Source organism: Lepisosteus oculatus, chromosome 7 (genome assembly GCF_040954835.1).
Source record: "Lepisosteus oculatus isolate fLepOcu1 chromosome 7, fLepOcu1.hap2, whole genome shotgun sequence".
Lineage (NCBI taxonomy): Eukaryota > Metazoa > Chordata > Actinopteri > Semionotiformes > Lepisosteidae > Lepisosteus > Lepisosteus oculatus.
The window spans coordinates 44,071,121-44,088,632 of record NC_090702.1 but is presented as its reverse complement, the minus strand read 5'-3'; the positions used below and the strand labels follow the sequence as shown (position 1 = coordinate 44,088,632).

At 36.2% G+C, this 17,512-nt stretch overlaps 1 long non-coding RNA gene across 1 annotated transcript in view; it reads left to right on the top strand.

Annotated features, from left to right (window-relative positions):
- The window catches only part of LOC138240769 (uncharacterized), a 34,678-nt gene extending 18,641 nt beyond the window's left edge, over window positions 1–16,037 (top strand). The window contains exons 2-3 of the long non-coding RNA XR_011190007.1: window positions 12,510–12,577; window positions 13,325–16,037. This is a non-coding gene — a long non-coding RNA (uncharacterized lncRNA). The remainder of the gene's footprint in view (window positions 1–12,509; window positions 12,578–13,324) is intronic.
- Window positions 16,038–17,512: the final 1,475 nt, after the last annotated feature.

Here is a 17,512-nt window from a genome sequence, read left to right as displayed (position 1 = left end):
GAGATTGCTGTTTTGTAAATAATATCATTCCTTGTTTAACAACCTGGGGGGAAAAAAAAAAACATAAGACCAGAAACATATATGATATCAGTAAATTAACTTTTTAAAGTTATCTTGGTGATTAATTTACTGTGTAAAAGCATGAAGCAATGACAATGGAAAAGCAAAACTGAAAGGACTTGAAAGGCAGAGTTAATTTAAACTTGATAAAAACCTAAAGAATTTAAAATGAGGAAGTATGGAAGAAGAATAAAAATTTAACTGGAAACGGCTAAACGCCCCAAGAGAAACCATAGGCTAGAAGAAAGCTTCTTAAGAAAACATGGCGACTTATTTTTCTTTTCTAGTTTTCACAATGGGAATAGACTAAATACCCTAGACATTTAGATAAGAGTAAGGTAGATGCTCAACCCATTAGCTAACTTTTGTTTTAGTTTGTTTTAGTTTTCTTTATTTAATTAAAACACTGTGTTAAACTTATATCTTTGTCTTGGTAATCAAATGATCTATGCATGTGTGATTTCAGAAAAATTATGTTTGAGTTTTGTGTATTGTGTAAATGTTTTCAGATACCTCTGTAAGGTACCATCTACCAGAGGTCAAATAAACTGAGGATGAGGCCATACATTCTCCCCTTGAATTATCTTATAGTCTTTTATTCAACCACGTCATTACAGATCTAGCCCTCTTTCTGACTTAAGTAATATCTAAAAAATTTGCAAGTGCTTTGTCACACTTACGTCAGTTGATTTATGTAGGATATGGCTGCAACGTCTCTGTTATTTTGGAATGCCTTTTAAAAATGAGCAAACAGTACCTCCATTATGACATCTGTGCATTCGGTACAGGATACAGTTACCTCACAAGGTTTTTTTTTTGCATGGATCTGTTAGATGATTGCACACAAGAATAAATTTTCTGCCCTGTGACTACCATTCCTCTTAAAAATGTCCCTGTTTTTTTGTCAGACTGAGTTAATTAAATAAGTAATATTTTACAAAAGGAACATCACACTACAACATACTGTGCATCGCTATACCTGTGTTTGCCCATTGTGAACTGTGACCATGTTCAATGGTTAATTTGCACCTTGCAGTGCACTTTGTGTAATAAGACTTTGTCTAATATCAATAGAATATTAATCATGTTTGACAATGTTTACTGATACTGGGAAGAGAAAAAGAGTGGACTTTTTTATAACTGTGTGCTTAAACAGATTTGTTTTTTTATTACGATTGCTTTATTATTACATTTTTAGATTGATTTTTATAGAATATAGCTGTGAAAACTTGTTTAATTTATTGTTGGTTGTTTTGCCACTTATGTTGTCTCTAAGTAAATTAAAAAGTCACAAAGAACTTAGTGACAAAGTAACCAAGATGGCAATACTGCCGAACACACAGTGTAAAAAAGCCTGAATTGCAGCTGGCAGGCTTTAAGCTATTTAAAAAATGGAGCAAAGCATATGGCCAGCCCCAACAGCAGTAGTGCCAAAACCAGGAAAGTCATTACAGATAAGTGGAGATTATAAAGTCATGGTGAAAATGCTTTACAGAGAAGGAACCTAACCCATTTCCTATAGCAGTACTCCGTTTGACACCTGGCAGATGGAATCTTTTTACAAAATTGTACTTGTTACTCACATACCGGCAGTTAGAAGTGGAGCAACAAGCCAACAAAAATGAAAAAAAAACATGCCTAAAATGGCCCAATTGTGATTGTGTGCTGGATTTCGCTTTGAATGTCTGACCAGGCTGAGTGGACAATTATGTTCCGTACTCCTAGGCATGAATTATCACAGTACACGAAATTACGTGAAGAAATTCCAAATTACTTCACACTCTGCGATAATTATCAGCAGCCCTTACTACATGGCATATCAGGCAGAGAGACGAAAAAAAATGCTGTGCCAGTTGACTTAAGCAGAAGCATTAATAAGGCAAGATTGTGGAGGTCCAAAGTGGAATTTAATAGAATACTGAGGCTAAAACCTCTACTCTTTCCAAAAGTGCAATAGGGTCTTTGATGGTCTAGTACTTAGGATCTCAGTTTAATGTCTGCTACAGCACCTACTACAGTGCAATGTGCCCTATTACCATATAAAGCACAAACAATACACAGCACAAGAAGTGAAAACCAGAACAGAAAACTGACTTGCTGAAATGAAGAGAAAGACAGAAAGACAAAGAACACACTGAAAGCTTTAATGAGAAGATAAGACATTAAGCAAGTTTTTAAAATGTCAACACTGCCCCATATCTACTAGAGACATTGATGGATTTGGGCAATGATATCCGTGGACATGGAGTGTGTGGATTGTGGTTTTCAGTTAAGTAAGAAGGTCAGAATCTGCAGATCTAAGATTAAGAGGTGGATTGTAAGTATGATTTGATCCAGTAAATCCTTAAAATATCCTGGCACTAGAATATTTAATACTTCATACACGAGCAGGGGAACCTTAAAGTCCACTCTAAATTTCATATAGAGCCCAAACAATATACAGGTATTGGGAGTGAAATGCTCATTGACTACTATAAATAGGCCAAGTAATTTATGGAAATAAAAGCCTATTTATCACTAGAGTATAATCCATTAAGAAAATCATTAAGGTAGTCCAATCTGGATTAAACACAGGTATCTAATAATATATCAGTATCAGAAAGGTGTAGCAAGAGCCTTAACTAAGCAATGGTATGTAGCTACAAAAGCTAAAATGTTTAGAAATGAGAGTGGCCGATTTAATCCATCCAACTCACGTTGTTTTTGAATTGGCTCCTTAATCAAGGACATCATATAGTCATTTCTTGAGACGTGTTAGGATATCCACCTCAACAGCATGGCTGAGTAGAATATTCCATTCTGTCCCAGCCCTTTTAGTAAAATAGTGCCTCTGGTCTTGATTTAAATTACACATTCAAAGTTTCTATATGGAATAAAGTGGATTTAAAGAAGCTCTTGTGACATTCTTAATGCACTACAAATGATTGTAAAAGGTAAAAAATAACAAAGGTTTTAAATTTCCACCCTAAAAAGACCATCAGCACCATCAAGAACATTAAAGCATTGAAGTCAGAATCACAGTTTAGGTAAAGAAAGTTCTGTTGCAACAGTGTCTTAATATCAGACATCTGTTGAGTCAGAAACTGAAGCAGTAGTATCCAATTAGATAAGCAAATAGATCTGAGTGTCATGAGTGAAACCCAAATCCATGATAATAGTCAGACAAAGAAGTAATGTAAATATTAAAAATAAAAGACCCCAAAGGGCTCTGAATGGCTGAAAATACAATGAATGAAAACGCTTTTCACCAATCAGACCAGCTTTTTTGAGGTGGTCAGTTTCAAAATTCAATTCCAATATCCAATATCTTTCAATTTCCTCAAGGTCTGGAGATGAGTAAGGTTAGCCTTTTGTGGATATATGACTGGTCTTACGGATGCCCTGAACACGGTAAAACATGGAATATATTCTTTTTTGCTGTTTTTTGCTTTTCCAGTCACATTTTTATGGCTTATCGATTACTTATTGACACACTTTGCTGAAGTGCATCATCAGATAAAAAGTGTTATTGTGATTGATTGCCTTGGTGCAATTCGGTTCTGAAAACGTTTTTTTGAAGCTACGGTTGTCTATTTTGAATTGATAAAAGGTTTTCTGTAAAGGTTTTTTGGTTTTGTTGGTGAAACATGAGACAAAACATGAGATGAAATGAGACGTGTCTCATAAGTCAACATTGACATAGCTCGCACCCGCTGGCAATGAGGTTCAATCTTACACGGTACCTGTAACCATGATTTTCTGCATGTAGTGACATCACCAACAAGACATCCGACCTCAAGAGAGGTTTATGTGCAAATTGTTATGCCCAGGAAGTTCTGAACTCTCTGCCCCTGGTCACCAAGGAGACCGGTCACATTCACGCAAGGATCTCAACCACACATGGTGCTTGTTATGTCGCACAGAGTGTCCATTTGGGTTTACGATGTTGTTGCACTTTTGTTTGGGGGTTACAGCTTTACGGCACTTAGGTGCTTTGGTGGGTTTTTGCCCTCCTGTGTCAGTTAGGAGTTAAGCACAATAAAGAGCAGACTTCTGCGAAACCTGCCCGCATCAGTCCCTGGTTTTCCACGGTGAAACGGTGCTTGCCCATTAATTGTGATTAATACAGTAATTTAGCCCCCAGAGAACCAATACCGTGGCTCAGTTATTGAGCTGCTCTTAGGCCTGCTCTGTCTAGCATTGTGTCATCTCCTGACTCCTCAGAAATGTTTACATTCCTTAACATGCCCATAGACCACACATTTGATCTGCACATAGAATAAACATAATCTTCTTGGTAAAATAGGTGTATGATAAGACAAAATTAAATTATTTGAATAACTGGCATAATGTCATACTGTATATAGTAAAAGATTAAAAGTTGGAGTGAATAGCAGAGGAATATCCTTTGAATATATGATGCAATTCCTCTGAACACTGCACTACTTCAGTTTGAATTTTGGCCTTTTCATGTAATTTCCTTTGACAAGAAGCAAAGATTTGTTACATGAACGTCTAACAGCATGAACAGAGATGAATTCAGAATGAAGTAGTGCTTGCTCAGATGAATAATGTAAGATATCCTTGCTCTATCCCTGTGCTGTTCTCATTATAAGTATGGGCATTGTTTTATGGTATTATCTATTATTTATTACGGATGTTCTACATTTACACAAGACATGTAACATCACATCAAGACTGGGCAAACACCTGGCACATTTTGCTTAACACAGACAAGTGCAGGGTATTACATGCAGGTACCACAAATGTAAAGTACAGATACAAAAATATAACACTGATCTTGAAGAAGATACTTACTGTATAAAAAAACACTGTTTACATGGATGGTTGCACAATAAAGGCAAACAATATTAAGATATATAGTCAAAATTCAATGCACTAAGAAGAATATAGGTATTGCTGTTCAGGTGTCATTTCTGAATTCTGGGGCTTAAAGAAAATTTAATTGTAATCATGAACTGAGAAGACTATGAGGGAATCTAGTTCAAGGATTCAAAATTCTTGTCAAGTTATTGACAAAATTAACTCAATGGACTTCTTTGGAATCAACAATGAAGTAAAAAGCAGGGGACACAAATGGAAACTGCAAAATGCAGTTAGAAATTATGGCAATCCGGAACAAGGTTAACATCCATGTTTTTGAAGTATTGGGATTTTGTGGCTTTAGTTTAATGTAATCCTCAGATTAATTAACTACTAAAAAGCAGCTAAAAGGGACAAATGTCTTCCAAAGTGAACTTTTGCAAATGTTCTTAGTTATTAAGCAAGTCACTCAGCCATGTTTTTCAATCTGATATTCTGGCTCCTTTCAAGAAATGGCTTGATGAGATCCTTGGATTAGCTACTAGCAACCTATTGGTTTAGATGTGCCAGGTGACCTCTTCTCGTTTGCAACCTATTTTATGAATGAGGTGTTAGTCCCATCACTGAGGCCTTATCATAAATTCCGTGAGGTCTGAAAATGTTTGGAAGAAGCAAAAGCTCTCCCTCTCCAAAAACCATTCCTATTAATTTAAGGTAAATAAGGATTTTACTTCTGCTGATAATATTGCTAGCAATTATTATAAAATTGCAGTAAAAAGCCTTTGTACTATGAAACCACATTTTATTCCGAATCACTGTGTAGATTCCATTAGGAGTGGTAAAATAAGAAGACATCTGAGAGCCAGAAGTCTGAAAAAGTTGAAACTGCAGCATCAGAGTCTTTTCTCCCACCAGTATCAAGGTGTTAGAAACTGTAACTAGGTCTTTGACCTTTGTGAACAATCTGATATGATCATATAAAAAGATAAAAATGCACAGCAAAGTATTTTCTTCTGCTTCTTGCAAATATTGCATGATCTCGAAGTCTTTACTACTGTCCTGTCAATAGAACATTAAAATATGGTGCATTAAAGTCCACAGGGTCTGAGAGCCAATAAATGAGAATTGCAACAGCGTATCCTCAGTGCATATACAGTACAGTACTCTGTATTACGTTTTCAGAAACTGTTGACGTATGGTGTCTCTTTGCTTTAGAAATTACCTGACATTTTAGCTCTTGAAGATTAGTGTTCCATATTAATAACATTGTATTTGCCATTTAGTAATAAATAAAAAGTAATATAGCCTGACCTGAGTGTATCGAACTAGCTTACCCTTAATTTAATAAGGGAGCTTTCTCTCAGCAATTGATATTGATACATTTGAGCAGTGTATGTTAAGTAAAGGCATCCCACTTTAGGAAAAAAAAGTCCATGTGTCTTTGATGCACACGAGCACACAGTAGTTGCACTTTCAAAAGCAAAATCCACATCTTTACCCAGTAAAACAGGTTTTCTTACAACTTTTGGTGAGAGTCAGTTTAGAATAATTTACTGAACATTGCAATGCATTATATGAGCAGCCAAACATATCAGAAAAAAAATGAAAATAGAAGCAAATTATCACTCATCCTAAAGATCACTTGGGTGCCCAAATCCAGTACTGAGTGTAAAAAATCTCTAAGGAGTATGGGAATGCTTACCCCGACCATAGCTGGGGATTCAGCTGAGCAATTCAGCAATATGTCCTTGTAGCCCTCCAGTCATGAGATTTAAGAATGTTCCTCAAGCGTAAAATATGAGTCTAAAGTAATCAAAACCTTTGAAAAAGGATCTTGGGAATGTGTCTTCTTTAAGAATGTGTCTTCTGTAGGCAGATTTACAATCAGATGAAAAAGTGATGTGAAAATTGAACTTAAATGAGTGTGTATTTTAGATCAGTGTAAGGGTAGGGTTACAAGAACCTAGGCTGTTCCCTGTAGGTATACCATACATCTAGTTGCACTTTAAATGGCATAATCAGTAGAGTTTACCCAGTAAACCAGGTTTTCTTTCATCTTTTGATATGACAGTTTTGGAGAACAATTGCTGAACGTTGCGGTGTACAATATAAACAGCAAAAAGTCTCCTAAAATAAAGTTGAAGACAGGAGTAAATTATTACTCATCCTAAAATTCACTTGGGCCTCCTAATCCAGCACTGAGCGTAAAAAATGTCTAAGTAGTATTGGAATGCTAACGCTAACAAGGGATTTATCAATATTTCTCAAACCAGCATGAGTCAAAAATATTCAAAACCATTGAAAAAGCTCTTGGAAATGTATCTTCTTCAAGAATGTATCTTGTTTGACAAAGTTTCAATCAATTGAGAAGTAGTGTAAAAATGGTAATTAAATGAGTATGCCTTTTAATCCATTGTAGGGTTAAGGTTACCAGAACCATAAAATGTTAAAGTTTTATTTAAGCTTTATGTAAAAGTGTTATTCTATGGGAATTGAGTTATATCCTCCAGCTAGCTAGGAAAAAGATTTAAACCCAGTGTTGTAGTTCTGTAATAAAAGAAGCCCTCAAATTGTTCAATACCAGACAGCAGAAATTGCTAAAGAATTACTTAGTACTGCATAGTATTAAGATCTCAAAGGTTCTGTAGATGTTCAGGGAAATGCTTTAATTGCTTTATTCCTACCTATCTCATCAGCATCAATATTGTTGATTGGTTGAATTTCATTTTAGAGTGGGCACTGTATAGACTTGGGTTGAACTCTCATGTTTTAGTGAATGTGAGATACTTTTTGGTCATTTGGAAAACAAATATTGGTTTAATTGTTTCACAAATTATTTAAAAAATTATGAAAAATATCTGTGTCATATCCTGCACAAGTAGACATGGTAATAACTGTTCTTACAAAATATGTGACTGAAATTCAGTCATACTGGATATGAGGTTCAAACTTGACTAGCAATAAACTACAGCAGAACAATAACCTATGAACAGGGGTTGTCAAAATAATAATAATTATAATAATTGCTTACACGTATATAGCGCTTTTCTGGACACTCCACTCAAAGCGCTTTACAGGTAATAGGGACTCCCCTCCACCACCACCAATGTGCAGCATCCACTTGGATGATGCAACGGCAGCCAAAGTGCACCAGAACGCTCACCACACATCAGCTCTCAGTGGGGAGGAGAGCAGAGTAATGAAGCCAGTTCATAGATGGGGATTATTAGGAGGCCATGACTGGTAAGGGGCAATGGGAAATTTGGCCAGGACGCCGGGGTTACACCCCTACTCTTTTCAAAAAACGCCCTGGGATTTTTAATGGCCACAAAGAGTCAGGACCTCGATTTTACACCTCATCCGAAGGACAGCGCCTGTTTACAGTATAGTGTCCCCGTCACTATACTGGGGCATTAGGACCCACATAGACTGCAGGGTGAGCGCCCCCTGCTGGCCCCACTAACACCTCTTCCAGCAGCAACCTTAGTTGTGACCCTATTACCATTATTCTTTAATTTTTCCACACACCAGAGGAAAGAACTAAGTTTTTTATAGAACTTAGTTTCATGTTGATCTACATATTTTATTTTGTTTTGGCTTTGAAATATTTCTAAAATATTTTATTCTTGTGTGTTATGATGTAAAATTCTTAATATTACATTTTATAACTGTACTGGTAAACTGTGCTTTATTCACAGCTAAGCCTAAATAACCTAAAAGAATCCAGATTTGAATACAGCTTCTTTTAATTACTCATGCTTCCACATTTGATGTTGTGCCTCGGCATTAACACACCCATAGATTTTTGCACTGATGTAACAGAGGATATAATAACATACATGTACATTCTTTTTATGGACTAGGGTCTTTCTACCATCTGAGGGGTTGTAACTCCATCAATCCTAAATCACTCTCAAAATATTAAGATATTATTAGCTATTGTCAAAAAAACCCTCTCCATTTGAGATTAGGAATGCTTGAACTGTAGATTCATGTATGTATTGGTCAACAAATGTGTGTTACAGTCTGCTTTTTCGTACTCAAGCTCCATTGTCTTGGTTTTAATTCAGTTCATGTTAAGATGACAACAAGCCATCACAATGAAGTGCAATGTAAGTTGTTGGTTAAAACAAAGACATTTTTAATCATTCTGTCATACCATTCTCAAGGAAAGAAAATGAAAGTGGTCTAGGCACAGGAGAATTGATGGGGAAGAGGAGGAGTAAAGAGAATGAGATCTGAAGAGATTATGAAAGAATGAAGAAACAGATATACTGTAAGGTAGGAGATAATTTAGAACTTTATTACTTTCTGCTGAGCACGTACTGTATACAGTATACAGTAGTACATACTGTACAATCCCTTTAAAATAAGTATTCAAACACTTGCATAGTTCTCACTTCTTGTTACTTTTATAATTGAAGTCATTATTTTGAAGCACTTAATATTGATTTTTTTTATTACCTGCTGTTAATTAATATGATAGCATTGAAAATTCATTATTGTATAAGTGAAGTTGACCTGTGTAGGAGATTAGGGGTTTTAATTTGCTGTAACAATCTGAAATTGTAATAGTAAATTGCAAGTGTACATGATGACTTTTAGTAACCGACCAAACATAATAATTTACAGTCTCACACACGGATCCCAACTATACAATTTATTGATATCCCCAAACAAGCATAACAAACAACAACATAATAAAATATATATATATATCTGTGAAACAATCTACTGTGCACACAAACGGCTGATTATTCACTCAGGGATTTCAAAGAGTTAATAACTTCAGAGTGAAAATACACATTTACTGTCTTGTTGCACAGTTTAGCTGGTAGGTTTTATCAGTCTCATATAATTATAACACATTTAGATTCTCAGAAACAAGTACATATTCATTTACTCTCGTGAACCAAACATCAAACATGCGTTGTAAAAAATACTTCTAGAGAATTATGTGATTAATGAAGTTATACTCAACAATCCATTGTCCAAACATCCTTAATGAGTTTAAACTTTGCGCTGGTAAAAGCTGGCTGGGTTTCTTCAGCAGCTAGAGGAGAGAGCAGCTTGTCCTTGCACTGGACTCGGGCAACTCTGCCAAAGAAGCTTCCTGCTGGCTTCTGCCTTTAAAACAGTCTGTGCACAGTCTGTATATTGATGTTTACAAGGTAAACAAATTGGGACCTCAGTTCATTCCGTGCTATAGCTTTTTGTTCAGAATATTCGAGGTATTCTGAATGTCAACAAAAAGGAAGAGTCCGATTGTCTAATTTCCTTGTTCAGGGGAAAATAAAAGTGGGTAAGTGAACACAAGATTTCTTCTGTTTCAGAGAGAATATCTTAGAAGGAATGCTGCTCTTTACTGACTCACTCTCTTGGTCTGGCTTCTTGAAGAAACGTTCAATTCCTAACGTGGATTTCTTGCCTTTCAGTAGATCAGCTTAGTTAGAGATCTTCAAGTCAGTGAATTAACTGGAGAAAAATGGGGCGGAATCAAAGTTGCAATCAGATTTGTTTCTGGTACCAACCCTGCAGATCCCCAATCGGTGGATCTTCCTTTGTGTGATGGATAGTGACCTTTGGGAAGAAACCTGCCTAGAATGTGGCTGAAACCCCATCTGCACTATATATCATTAAACATACAGCACTGATACAGTTTTACTATGTCTTTTATCAGGGAGATCTTATCTTACCCTTATAAGAATTCAATTTGAGCATAAATGTTTTGAATAAAATATTACAACTTAAAACAAAGTGTATGCATTATTCTATAGTGTCACAACATGGGACACCATAGGAAGAGTCTGAATAATTTTGCAAGGCACTGCATATACTGTATAGGCTTTGACTGTTTTTATAGAAACATTTAAATGAATGCAGGACTGAGTGACCAGATGGCTTCACATTGATTTTCAGGAAAATCTGGGAATATAATTGCTTTGAATACTTCTCAGAACAGACATAAGATGGACTAATGCAGTAAGTGGGAGTCACTGACTCTAACTATACCAAACGTGAAGGCATCTGGTTAGTGTAGATAATAAAATGTTCATTAATGTAAATATACAGTATATAGAGAGATGTGTATATATAGAGAAGGATTTAACTGAATAATAGACTACTGAAACAAACGTGTTTATGCCCTTTGTTTGAGCACAGAGTGTGATAGCCATTTGGTTAAAACAAATAACTTTTTTGTAAAATAAAATACTAAAGGTTAAACACATTTTTAAAAAATGTGGTTTAAAATTTAAGAAATCATTTACAGACTCACTTCTTTCTTTTTTGTGGGTATATCTTTAGTCAGTGTACACAATAGATTTATGCTCAAAATTGTAGGAGTTTGTGACTGATCAGAGTGGTATTAGATTTTTAACTTCAGGAAAAAAAAAGAAAAACTAAAAAAATATTAAGAAATAGGATACTTGTGTAGCCTATATTGTCACTTCTGTCCTTGGAAATCTCTTCCTACCCTCAGACTGGACTGCATTAATCCAGATGGCCATGAGGCAGAGACAAGTGATTATTAGTTTTCAATGATTGATTTTTAATACATTCACATTGAAACTACTAGACAGTTTATATATGTGCCTTTGATAAACATTGAGGGGAAAAGAGATAAGTAGTTTTACTATAACAGTCACAAATGCTACATAAAGTAGAATACACTTTTAATAAATGTTAACTGCAAAAAATGACATAGATAGGTCTTGTAATCTGCTGGAAAAATGGCTCACTCTCTGGGGAGAAATGTGGTCAACAGTCCATATTGTCTTCCCATTTTTCAGTGACATATCAATAATGTTGTGTAAACTGCACATTATTACAATTCACACTCTCTTTAGATAAATGGCTTCATAAAAAAGGTTGTATACAGCAACAGTAACATCTTCACTGGACTTTTGATAAATAAAATGCTCATTCTGTTGTGTGATGCTTAGAATGTGGTCCTATCAAAACAGATTTTCTTGTTTCAGGTGGCAGATTTCAGTAGTTGTTAGTATTATAATTAGAAGTAAATGCTTTAAAAGAATATAATAAAGATTAGAACAAAGAGTAGGTCATTAGGACCATCTATCCCTTTGGTAGTTATGAGCTAATTGATCCAAGGATTTCATCCAGCCATTTTTTAAAAAGAGCAAGGATACTGGCTTCAGTATGGATCTCTTAGCTTGTTCCAGACTCCTCAGACCTTCTAGATAAAGAAATGCCACCATGTTATTGGTTTTAAATGGACTTACACATGGTTTTCTCTTTTGTCTCCTTTGTTGACTTTGTCAATGCTTAGTTTTCTCTTTTCAAGCTTAAACATTTAGCTATACTAGCCTGTCAGTATATGACATTCAGTAAAGCCTCAGAATATATGTGATCAGTCTTCTCTGTTCTGGTTCCAATGCTGAAATATTGTTTTTCTCCAAACATGAATAAAAAATGATACACTATTCTAAATGAAGTCTAATTAGTGCATTGTACAACTATAACATAACATTACTTTGATTTCACTTTTATGGTATAATCTAACATTTATTTTTCTTTTGATTGTTGCCTTACATTGTGTAGAATATATAAGTATACATTTTAAAAACCTTACTAACCTTATTCAGAAGTAGCCTTATCAAAATCAGCATTTCCAATTTCCCCAGGTTCTGCAAGAGTTGACTTTACATTTAAACACCTCCCATCGGTCCCGTAATCGGATTTCCTAGAGAAGGTAAGAAGCGTTTACGTTGCATGCATAAAGAGCAAGTACTGTAGTGTGGTAAGTTCCTTTGGCAGATGAATAAAACAGAATAAGCATTATGCAATCCCCACCAGGGCTGTTTTACACTTCAGTCTTGCTTTACTTTCACACAGGTGTGGTAACCTCTGCATTTTATCTCACTTTTTCATTAAAAAAACATGTTTTGTTTTATGTACCTCAGTGTACTCAATGTATCCATTTGTACCCAAATTACAAAACTGTACAGTGTAGGGAATTGGAATGTACAGTACTTATAAAATCGTTAAAATGTAATTCACTCTAACATACTGTATATTTTAAGTGTATGCTATATTTGGTGTTTTTTTATTCTAATTATAGTGTTTTAAAATGTTTTTCATTCAGCATTATTTCACTTCTCTCCCTTTATGAAAAGGAGAAAGTTTCCTTTCCTTCTCTACCTCATGGACTGCTCCCTGCTGCTTCTTTCTCTTGCTCTCTATCTTTCTGTGATTTGCTCATACACCTGTTAACCATTGAAGGAAAATAAACAGTAATGAGCCTGCTATTTTGCACTTCTGACCCTCCTTCCTCACTAGCAGACACAGCTAGAGAGGAGATCACGGCAGTATCATGAATGGTATTTCAACTGTACAGTATACAGTATATGTATTCAAGCAATGTGAAGAAAGGATCACTTCTAACTTATGTAAGATGTAATAATAATAATAATAATAATAATTGCTTACACCTGTATAGGTGCTTTTCTGGACACTCCACTCAAAGGGCTTTACAGATAATGGGGACTCCCCTCCACCACCACCAATGTGCAGCCCCACCTGGATGATGCGATGGCAGCCATTGTGTTCCAGAACACTCACCACACATCAGCTATCAGCGGGGAGGAGAGCAGAGTAATGAAGCCAATTCCAGATGGGAATTATTAGGAGGCCATGATTGGTAAAGGCCAATGGGAAATCTCTTTTTGAGAAACACCCTTGGATTTTTAATGACCACAGAGAGTCAGGACCTTGGTTTTACATCTCATCCGAAGGACAGCGCCTGTTTACAGTATAGTGTCCCCGTCACTATACTGGGGGCATTAGGATGCACATGGACTGCAGGACGAGTGCCCCCTGCTGGCCCCACTAATACCTCTTCCAGCAGCAACCTTAGTTTTTCCCAGGAGGTCTCCCATCCAGGTACTGACCAGGCTCACACCTGCTGAGCTTCAGTGGGGTTCCAGTTGTGATTTGCAGAGTGATATGGCTGCTGGCTGATGTGGGTGCAGAAGATGTGAGTGAAGAATGTGGAATTCTTAAGTTATAAAAACTAAAGATAAAATGTAGAGGAGCATGTGATAAGCAATACAAAGACACAAGAGGGCATCTTGTAGAATTTCTGAATTGACAGGAATGAGAAGGTTCAGGTGCTCTAGAATTTAGTGTCTGAATGATGGTTAAGAAGGATAGCAAATGAGATCCTTGTAATACTAAGGGAATCCTAAAATCAGAAGGAGGTAAGCAAACTTAGAGGGCTGGTTTTGTATTAATGTGAAACTTCTTTACTTCAGAGCAGAAGTGCTCAAGGGAATACATTTAATGATGGGAAATCTTCTATCAGCACTTCAGGATCAATCCTTAAGTGCCAGTTGAGAACAGTTTGGACAGATTCTGGATCCAAGTGGAATCACAAAGATGATCATAAGAAGTGCAAATGTCTCCAGCCAGAAGAATTGCAAATGTTATTCAATCGAAAAAGTACGAGTCTGAAACAATCAAAATCATTGAAAAAAGCTCTTGGAAGTTTATGATATAAAGAACACCAGGATTTCTTACAACTTTTGATGCAACTCAGTTTTGGAATATGTTACTGGGCGCTACAATATGCAACAAAGCCAGCCAAAAGTCTCAGAAAGAAAAGTTTCAGATATGAGCAAATTACCAGACATCTTAATTATCCCTTGCGACCCAAAATCCGGCAATGAGCATAAAAACTGTCTGTTTAGTGTGGAATTGCTAACCCTAAACCTACCTGGGACTTTGACAGAGAGATCCTGCAATCTGACTCTAAAGCCTTCCAGTCACAGGATTTGCAAATGTTTCTCAATCCAAAAAGTTTGAATCTCAATCAAACAAACTCATTGAATAAAAATCTCGTTAAAATTCATGGTCTTCGGTAGAGAAGGTTTTCTTAAAACTATTGATCTGACTCCATTTTTTAATGCAATTCCTGAACACTGCAATATTCAACAAAGTCTCAGAAAAAAAAAAACGTTTCTCCTCCTAAAGTTCCCTGGGGCCCAATATCCAGCAATGAGGATAAAAACTGTCTATGTAGTGTGGAAATGCTAACCCTAACCCTAGCTGGGACGTCAACAGAGCAATCTTGGAATCTGTCTATGAAGCCCTCCAGTAATACGATTTTTAAATGTCCCTCAAACCAAAAATTATGAGTTTTAAACAATCAAAACCGTTGGAAAAAAAACTCTTGGAAATTGATGGTATTCAGTTCAAACAGCTTTACTAACAACTTTTGATCTGACTCCGTTTTAGGATACAATACATGAATGCTGCAATATACCAAAAAAAAGGCAGCCAAAATTTACTATAATAATGTTTCAGATAGGATTAAATTACCATTCGTTGTAATGTTCACTTTGGATCCAAAATCCACCACTGAGGGTAAAAACTGCCTAAGTAGTGTGAGAATGCTAACCCTATTCCTATCTCCAACAGAGCAATTCTGCAACCTGTCTCTAAAGCCTTCCAGTCATAAGATTTGCAAATTGTCCTCAAACCAAAAAATAAGAGTCTAAAACAATCAAAACCGTTGAATAAAGCTCTGAGAAATTAATGGTATTCAGTAGAACTGGTTTTCTTACAACTTTTGAGCTGACTCCATTTTCAAATGCAATTCCTGAGCACTGCAGTATGCAGCAAAGGCAGCCAAAAGGCTCAGAAAAAAAAGTTTCAGATATGAGGAAATTACCAATCATCCTAATGTTACAGGGTTGCAGAGGATTTGAAGCCTATCCCAGTATGCAAGAGTACTAAGGCAAGATACACCCTGGACAGGACAGGACAGGTGTATGCCATTGCAGGGCACACACAGACATAAAAACACACTCTCCCACACTCATAAGCAATTTTTCCAAAATCTAGTTAACCTTCCAGTATGTCTTTGGGTTAAGGGAGAAAACCTGAAGCACCTGGCGAAAACTCATGTGACTACAAGGACAACGTACAAACTTCTTGCAGATAGCAACCCAGGAATTAAATCCATAGCTCCAGCCCTACGAGACAGTAATGCTAACTGCTGTACCACCATGCTGTCCTCATCACCTAATCATGATATAGCATTTCAAAGTGAAGTATAGCACTATACAAAACACTTGATGAATCAGTAATCATCCTGTAAGATTGTGGTGAATGAACTATTTATAAGGAGACAACATAAAGTTCCAGCAGAAACTGTTATGGATATATATTAAACAACTTTCATTTTTATGCTGAAAGTATATTTTCATTTAAAAGTGGCTGTGATCAACAGTGCTGTTCTTATGGAAGAGGTTTTGTCCCTTTATGTAGTAAGTAAGTAGTACCAAGTTGATCTTACATAACACGTCTCCTGACTTTCTCTCATTATCTGCTCTCTCCTGGTGTTCCCCAGATTTTTTCCCCAGGTCCCAGTCTATTGTTTCTCCATATCTACTACCTTGTTCTAATTTTTTACTCCTTCCTATCACTCCTTCCTCGCTTTTCTTTCCATTGATACTTGCATCTCCTTCCATACTGCAACTTAGCCTTACTCACAATCCAAACTAAAACCCAGCCTCTCAAAGCAAGATGTCCTTATTCCTATTCTTCTACCCCCTCTCTACCCCCTCCTCAACAGTCTCTCACTCTCTGCTTTTCTTCTTGTTCAACAGACATTCTGTTCCTCCCCATCATTTTTCCCACTTTCAGAGTCAGTTTCATTTCATTTCCAATAAGTCGATTCGGGACTACCCAGTCCTTCATCACCTTTCCATGCCGGCTTAAGACTTATCTGTTCTGCTGTTAAGACAGCACCTCTGAACTCTCAGGTCTTAGTTAGATCCTTCAATAACTCATACATGGTATTGAACTAATGCTTTAAATTCCAGAGATGGAATAACAAATTAACAGGACATTTACATCCTGTATCTGTATGCTCTTCTTAGTTCTTAGTAAATCCTTTTATTCTGCTCTTCCAGTTTTCTGTTAGCTTTATTGTAATATTTTATTAATTTTGTGTTTTTAACTGTACTTGCATGACTGTTCCTTGTACTTGCATAAGATCAAATTGTTCTCCATTGTAAGTGCCCTAGGATAATAAAGAGGTCTGCTAAATAAATAAAAGGAAGCTAACAATTTAACCATTGCTGATACAAATCCACTAGACGCTAGACATTACCCTCTATTTCACAGCCCATTTACCCCAGACAAGAACATGCAAAATGATGCCAATGGTTCATGATTAAAAAGACGCTTATAATCCTAGACAACAGAAACTTAGAGTGCAAATATTGCATGTAATACTGAATACTTAAAGATTAACAATTGAGATTGTATTGTGATTGACATCATCATTGAAAGTGCTGGGGACAACAGATATAGTAAGAGGAGTTTTAATATATTTCTTTAGCTATCACATGCATGGTACAAGTCCGATGAAGCATGCCCGGTTCACTGAGCCTCAAAGAAAGAAAGTCTAAATAGAATAGAGACTTACATGGGAAATCTGATTACTTGAAGCATTCCACCAAAAGCCCTTAATCCCCTCCTCTCTAAAACAGAATAGAAGACATAGCTTGCTTACCTCTCTGTCTTGTGAAGTGCTTAAATGTTCCAGTTGGGGCCATACTGTACTTATCATTTCAAAGAATTACATTGAAATATGCAAAAGGTACACTAATACAAGGCA